Below are 7,741 nucleotides of genomic sequence, written 5' to 3'. Positions count from 1 at the left end.
TCTCTCTCCTTTTATACTCTGTGACAAGCCTGGGATCGGGTCCTGCTGTCTGGGATGTCCTTTTCATGTCTTTATGAAGTACTGTGCTTGGGGCTGTAATATAAAGACGAGGTTAATTGTTCAGGATGGGTCCAAATGATTGATTCTGCAGGTTTTAAAAAGAAACAAAAAAAAATCTGAAGATTTAAACCAAAATCCTGCTGCAGAGACGTTTGCGGTAGTCACCCTCGGAGATGGGCGATGCTGGTGGTGTACAACAAGTGTAAAGAAGGGCTGGACTGGGTCGCTCTATGAGAAACAGCCCAAATTACCAGGCTGGAACATGATCTCTCTCCATTTAAAAGTTTTCCACCTCGATAGTGCAAATTCTACTATAAAAAAAAAGCTAAAGTATACTAAACCACATGTGAGTAGCTGTAGGAATAAGAGAGCAAATTGGTTTCTGACAAAAGAAGGATGAATACCTTTGGATAATCTCAAGTTAGATTTTGATTGAAAGCATAACATTCCTTTAAGCATCAATATGCTTAGGATCCAAAATATGGTTATTTTATTACCAGTTAATACTTAGATCAAAGCAAAACACTGTAGCTGGAAGGGACGTTCTCTCTGGAAATAAAGTTCCATGTAATTATTTCCTATTAAAAACTAAAACTGGTCTTAGACTCAGAAAACTGGGCTTCCTTACATTTGATATAATGCAAGCTTGTCAAGAGAGAGCAGACATGCCATTTTTTACTGTTTGCTGGTATCCCTTGGCTTTAAAGTTTTCAGTTTAGCTTTAACCCTTTGAATGGGAAAAAAATCTCATCCAATTTGCCTCAGCCAAACACAGGGATTGTTTTGGATAATATTGGCTAATTTCCGATACACAGAAATTAGCATTTGCTAGAAACTAACACCATTTTAAATAAAGTCTCCAAGTGCAAGGAGATAAAATACAAAGGAAATGATATGGCAATTGATAGGCAGTTGAAACTTAAACATCAAATTGTAAACAAGGGGTTTACTCTTGGGTAAAACAGCTCATCTCAATTCAATTCGGGACACGGACTTTAAAATATGCAATCAAAATACATCCAAGAAAGCTGCAACCTTTCAGAGGAGAGAGATAAGAATGTATTTTAATTATAAGGTTATAAATATGCGATCTATTTATTATTTCTTGTTACCATCCCCGAACACGGTACGTAACATTGTCCATATGCAGTTATATATCTGCCTGTGTCTATTCCTGTCCAGGGGTTTGGGTTTATATTCTTTTCTCTTCCCTGATAGTTCAATCTCTATTTATGTCATGTCTGAGGCAGGCCCTGGAAAAAAAAAAGAATCTATCTTTCTGTATTTATAAACTGCTGCAGAATAAATAGGGAATGGTTCTTTTTTACAACTGATGGGCTAGTGTTATAAGTAGCAATATGAAATATTTAGACACATTATTTCAAGCTTTCCGGCTGCTTCTGATTCTGCTAATTACTTTTGATCTGTCACTCAGAAATAATAAAAAAACCCACCACTTTAAAGAGTTCATTAGGACTGCAGAAAGGAAGAAGAGTCAGATATAAGGCAGCAATTATAATTTGGTTTTAACATATTTTTCCCTTTCTGCTGACTCCTCAGCTATATTGTTTAGCAGAAGGATGGCTACAGTATAATTCTATATGAAAACCTTGTTAAATAGGGAAGGAGCTGAGACATTCAGCTGGGGTTTGCTAGCTCAATGAGTATCTGAAGAATTTGAAAGTACAATAAATGTATCTGAAGATCATATTTAAACATACTTACCAAAAAGTACCCACCTCTCTCAGGAGTTCGCGTATTTCTGCCTTCTAACTGGGAGAAGGGAAAAAGAACAACAACAAAAAAAGGCAGTTTGGATGTACAGGTTAAGATTGGCGTATGGCAAGGCTTGTGTGAAATACAAAGAAATCTGTATTTCACTCAACAATTTCATTGCTAAAACACATAGTTTACAAGCATCTTTTCTTTAAACATACGGTTCAATAACATTTTCTTCAAAGGAACAATTCAACGTGTTAAAAGATTTAAGGACAAAGAATGTGCTGCAAAATGCAAATCCTTACAGTGTTAATACTGTGTATGCAATTATGTATGTAGGCAGATAGATATAATTTGAGAGTTATTAACTTTCAGCATCCGTGATGTACCCTGAATCAATACAATATAACTACCTATTAAAACATAAACCAAATGTGTTACCAGGCAAACACACTCCGAGAAGCTTTTCTACATTATTTTTTCCTCTTTAAAGATTACAGCTCTACCATGGGCAAGAAGCTCAAGAGATTGCTGCTGGTCCTAAAGATGGAGGTTGCTCTGCTTTCTGCAATAGCTGACGTTTCTAGAATGTTTCATTTCCTCCACGTTTGGCAAGAAAAATAATTATTTGAAAATACAATAAAATAACTCTGAAACGGTATAAAGGGAATGAATTGTCTCACAAATCCCGTGCGCTTATGAACCTCCTAGTGCATGGGAGAGAGGAAAGTTCCCTTTCCATTTTTCCTTTGGCTCAAAGGAGGCGAATGAAGGGAGCACAAATCAGTTTAAGCCTTTTCCCACCACCACCCCAAGTCGGATCGATCCCTCTTGCAACCCCTTTATCCTGACCTCCCTCCCCCAAACGCATCTCAGCGCCGTTCACCTTGGGCCAGCCCCGGGCAGGGAAGGGTTAATGCAGCCAAGCTCTTTGCGACCTCCAGGGTCAGACTCTTCCTATCTGCAATCTAAGGAATTAGGTAAGGAGGTTATAAGATTATAGTGAAAGGAGTTATAGGCCCTCGTAGCCTCACACCTGAACATATTGGGCTAATCCACTGGGATTCTTAAAAATCGCTTCAGCTATGGAAAACTGTTAATTAGGCTGAGTCTATCCCGAGGTTTCCTGTTGCACTGGTGATCCAGCCGAGCTGCCTGCACTCTATAGGTTCACATGAAATGCTCTTAATATGCCTATTTTATTTTTTTCCCTCCCTTCTCCACCACTAAACCCAGCATCAGCCACTGATTTCGGGGCGGGGGGGTGGGGAAAGGCAAATCTGGGGTGAAATTCAACCCAAGAGATGCACAAAAGTCATTTTTCCCCTCCGGTCCCTGAGCCCTGGGTGCCCGGCAAGGCTATTTGCAGCTGTTTCTAACTTCAGTGTTTGTTTACAGTAGCAAAATTAGCACTTAGAGGAGAAGTGAAAAGCTGCTTTCACATCAGTTGTACTCCTCGGTTCCTAGCTTTAGATGCCTTCCCTCGCTCCCAGCCATCAGCATCACTTAAAAGTGCGGCTCAAACTTTCCCTCTCGCTCTTTGGACTTAGTTCTCTGCAGCCGCATCCTATTTTCTGCTAAAGAAAAGCACGCAGAGAGAAGGTAGCGTTTGAGCACGGCCCAAACATCAGTGACTAGAGGAAAAACAATGGAATAATAATAATAATAACCCCGAGCATCTCTTAAAGAACATGTTTTAACGTCGCTTGGCAAAGCCCTGCCCTGCTCCCAGCTTTATGCCCTTTGGCACTGAGACATTTGCTTGTCTCCAGCAAAGTTTTGTTTAATCCGCCGAGACAGCCCAGGGCTGTACCTGAGCCACGGCTGAATTGCTCCCTACGACCGATGAAATCCTGCAGCAGCAACTCCCCAACTCCAATACTTAATGCACGGGTTGGTTTTAGCCATTTTTTTGCCATTTGCGGAAACGCTGATTATATTTTTTTTTTTTATGCCATTTGTGGTCACCCTCGAATGGCAGTAATCTGTAGATTACATATTACGAGCCTTGTCATTACGTGGATAAAATGAGGTGGTTAAACGCTAAAATCCATTTTACTCACCACATTTGCTTGGGGAGAGTGTTAGGGGGGAGAACAAACTTACAGGAGAAGGATTTAAAGTCCTCGCACCTGAGGTGGATGTGCCCTCGCTTCTGCTGCTTAGAGACCTCCCTGCCTGGTGGGCACCGGGCTGGAGACCCCCCAAACTTCACTTCGAAGCCCGTGTACTCCAGCCCTCGCCTTCCCCTCGAGGCTTTTGTCCCCATTTTCGTGGTGTCTCAGCATTGCTCCACAGAGCCGACTTTGCTGTGCCTCCCCTGGGTTTGCTCTGTAGCATTTCTAGGCTCCCACTCGCCAGCTCTCCCCCCGTTTGCCTCTTTCATGTGTGTCCCTGATCCCTCTCCAGCTGATGTGGTTCTCTAGAAATGTGGGTCTTATCCCGTCACTACCTTTGCCGGGACTGATTAGATATTATTTTTTCATTGGCTCTGCTACAATGGGTTCCTCCCTTTAATCTCTCGATATATTTTCCCCCTCCCGGTATAACCAAATCCATGAAATTCGCAGCCTCTCTCTTTGACACGACTGGCTCGTCTAATCACTCCATATCGATTTCCCTAACTCTTTTCATCCAGCTGAAGACACATCTTAAAACACTCCAAGCCAGAGTGTGCTCTTTGCTTTATACACACTAATAAAATGATTTACCCTTTTCTCTCTGCTCTCCTCACAGGAGAAAATCGTTCAAGCCGCGGCTATTTGTGTGTGATCAGTAAATATTTAGTGTGGCGACATCTTCAGCTCCTCTCCTGATCAATACCCAACCCAACAGGAGGTGGACTATTGTCCGGGTAGTGACTTGCTGAGATCTCCTTTAGATGAATTCTTTGCCCCCATACAGTCTGTTATGATTTATCCTAGAAGGGTAACCAGTAAAGAGAAATTGAGGCTTTATAAACGGCCGTTTCTAACCTGTCTACCGTGACATTAAAGCACCTAAGCTAGGAATGGGTTATTCCTCCTCGTCTCCCTTATCCCTTTGATGGGCTAACACAGCTCTGAGTATCACCCCGGGCAGTCGTCACCCCGCTGCTCCACACCCCCGGCCCCTCCAGCCAAGCCTAGTCCTGTCCCTGCTGTGCAATGTCACGATAAAGAGCCGATTCCCCGATTCCCTGCAGCATCTCCGGGCACCGGGCTCGTCCCAGGGCTCTGCCCCGGCGGTGGGTAATGCAGTGCCCGAGGATGGAGGGTGCCCCTGCGACTTCCAGCCCACCTCCCTCCTCCTCCTCGCATCCCGCTGTTCTCCCTGACCCAGGATCAGGGCTGAGGCAGAGCGATGGTGGGGGGGGGGGCGGATATCGCCTTTTTTGTTTGTCTGTTTAGGAGGGAGTTTTTTGAACGACATGGAAAATCTACAGTGAGGGGAAAAAATATACCGATGGCAATGGAATATGAAACAGAGAGGAGCTTAAAGCCCGGTTCCTGTGGTTAACCATACACCAGAGCTTTCCCAGGGTGATAAAATGGTCAGAAAGAGAAGTTCCTCTGTGTGTGTGCGAGTGTATGTTTTATCCTGATCAGTTATTTCACTCCTGGGAAAGCCTCTGCCTCGAATAGGAAATATTTCCACATGTAATTACCCCAGGAGCGTGTGTTGTGTGCCCACTGGTCTCGGGTTAGGTGTCTGTGCAGCACACTCAGGCGAGACCGCTATGCCTTGGGTGCCTGATGCAGGGCTGGGTGCCTCTACACAATAGATACAGGGTTATATCTGGGGTGTGTTTGTGTGTGTGTTCTTCCTCACATCACGTCCTGGAGCCTACAGAAGTGCCCAGCTATTTATTTTATTTCCGTGTGTGTGCATTTGCACATAAGCTATGGGCTGAAGGCATTTATCTCTGTAAATGTACATTGCACGCATCCGTGCTGCATAAATATATGGCTGTGTGTTACAGATGTGCTACTGTTATTCAAATCTAAACCCAGCTACATCCACCTGTTAACTTTGTTTAGAAACCACTTCCACTAATGGCTTTTCCCTAACTTATTCAGTCCGTTACTCGAGTATAGGAGGCAATGGAGGGGAAAAATCCATATGAAACCCTGCTTACAGCCTCTCTTCGAGAGGACACTTTACACACCTTGCCTAGACAGGGCTCCTATAGAGCGCTTATCTCTCGAATATATCTTTATACTAATGCATACTTAATTGGTCTGTCTTGACTGTCCATATAAAACAATTTAATTAGGGTGCTTTCTGCTTTGGAAAGAAAGAAAGAAAGAAGAAGAAAAAAAATCTGCCCAGCATTTATTGTATTTAGCACCAATACAGGCAGAAAATGTTGCACAAGTTTTTGGTTGAAAGAGCACCTATGTGTCCATTGAAGGGCGTTGATCCGAAAAGACAGAGAGGACAAGTAAAATCGATTTGAAGCAACCCTCTCTGTCCCTTTCACACCATTCAGACACTCCATTCCTTCTAAGACAAAGACCCAGCGCCTTGGGAATGCTGGCAAGGGGGGGGAGAAAAAGGAGGAAAGGGAAAAAAAAAAAAAAAAGGAAAAAAAAAAAGAGGCTTCAATCCCCCCAAGCAAAAGGGAGAGCTCTGAAATTCCTTCATATTGCTGTTATTTACGCCCCAAGATATGTTCAACTCCAGCATTTTCTTCAATTCGGCGTCTAACACTGCTGCAGCAAGGAATGTCCCTGGAAGGGGAGGAGGTAATTATGGCTATTAGTGCTGCGAGCCCAGCCTCAACCTTGGTCACTAGCAGGCTTTTAGGGTTAAAATAGCCCTCACCTCTGACCCCTGCGGAGCAAAGTTGTAGCTATCGTCACAAGTTGGGCCAAAGTTTTCAAATCCAGGGCTGGGCAACACCGGAGGGGGGGAAACTTCTCCCTGGAATTATTTTTGGTTGGGATTTAAATCATCTTTAGTCTATTTAATTGCCTTTCCCTCCTCCTCTTGCCAAACAATCCCTTTTTTTTTTTTTGGGGGGGGGGGTGTTGTCGAAATGCCCTGCTCCCACTACCTTTCCCACTGCTCTTTCCATTTAGGTTTAATTTGGCAGATTGTTTTCAAGCATGAAAATGGTTATCATCAAACTGAATTACTAGGTTGTCTTTTCATCCACGGATCTCAAGACTTAAATGGGGGTCTGGGGTGTGGGGAGAGATGTCTCCCCTTTAGGCTTTCCACACCACGACCCGTTCAGCTTTACAGCAAAAAAAGAGGGTTTGGAAAAGGGGAGAAAGGCTGAAAAGCTTGAGTTGGTCTCTTGTGTTTCCTGTGCACCTTCACGATCCTCCTCTGCAAAGGGAGATTTTGGAAAGGAGAAGTTGGGGGGGGCAAACTGAGGAGGGGAGAGAGCCCACAGATGCAAGCACCCCTCTGGCAATAATAAAAATTCATTCAAGTGGGCTCTGTCTCCATCTTCCATGTACTGATTAGACTTAACAAGAGTGGAAACTTGTGTAGACCATATTTATGGTATTAACGAGCAGTTAAAAGATTTATCCTTCTTCTGATCAATATTGCCCGGGCCCGGCCCCCCCACCCCCGGCCCGGCCCTCCCCGAAGGCTGCGATGACGATCGTCTTCCTACTTTTTCATCATCGCGGATCGAGGTGGCAAAACCCTTTTGTAATTTTCATTAGCCCAGTAAACATGCAATTAACATGCAGCACTGTGGTTAACTTAATTCCTGTTTTAAGGCAAGGACAAGCAAGAAATGGAAGAGCGTTTGTTCCATTTGTCAAGTATGACACACTTCTTACCCTAACAGTTCCTTAAAATAAAAGCTCGGCTCCCCACCACCACGACCACCACCCCTCTTTCCAGAAACCCCCCACACTGATACACACACACACAAAAAGGAGCAGGAATCCATTAGTTGGAGAGTATTCTCCTGCCAAAGGCGGTATAATGTATTCCAAATTTTCCCAAGCCCTCACTG

Source organism: Pezoporus wallicus, unplaced genomic scaffold, assembly GCF_028554395.1.
Source record: "Pezoporus wallicus isolate ANWC-B61680 ecotype Strahan unplaced genomic scaffold, APGP_CSIRO_Pwel_v1 contig_3952, whole genome shotgun sequence".
Lineage (NCBI taxonomy): Eukaryota > Metazoa > Chordata > Aves > Psittaciformes > Psittacidae > Pezoporus > Pezoporus wallicus.
The sequence above is the reverse complement of the archived record's forward strand: the minus strand, read 5'-3'. Positions refer to the sequence as shown.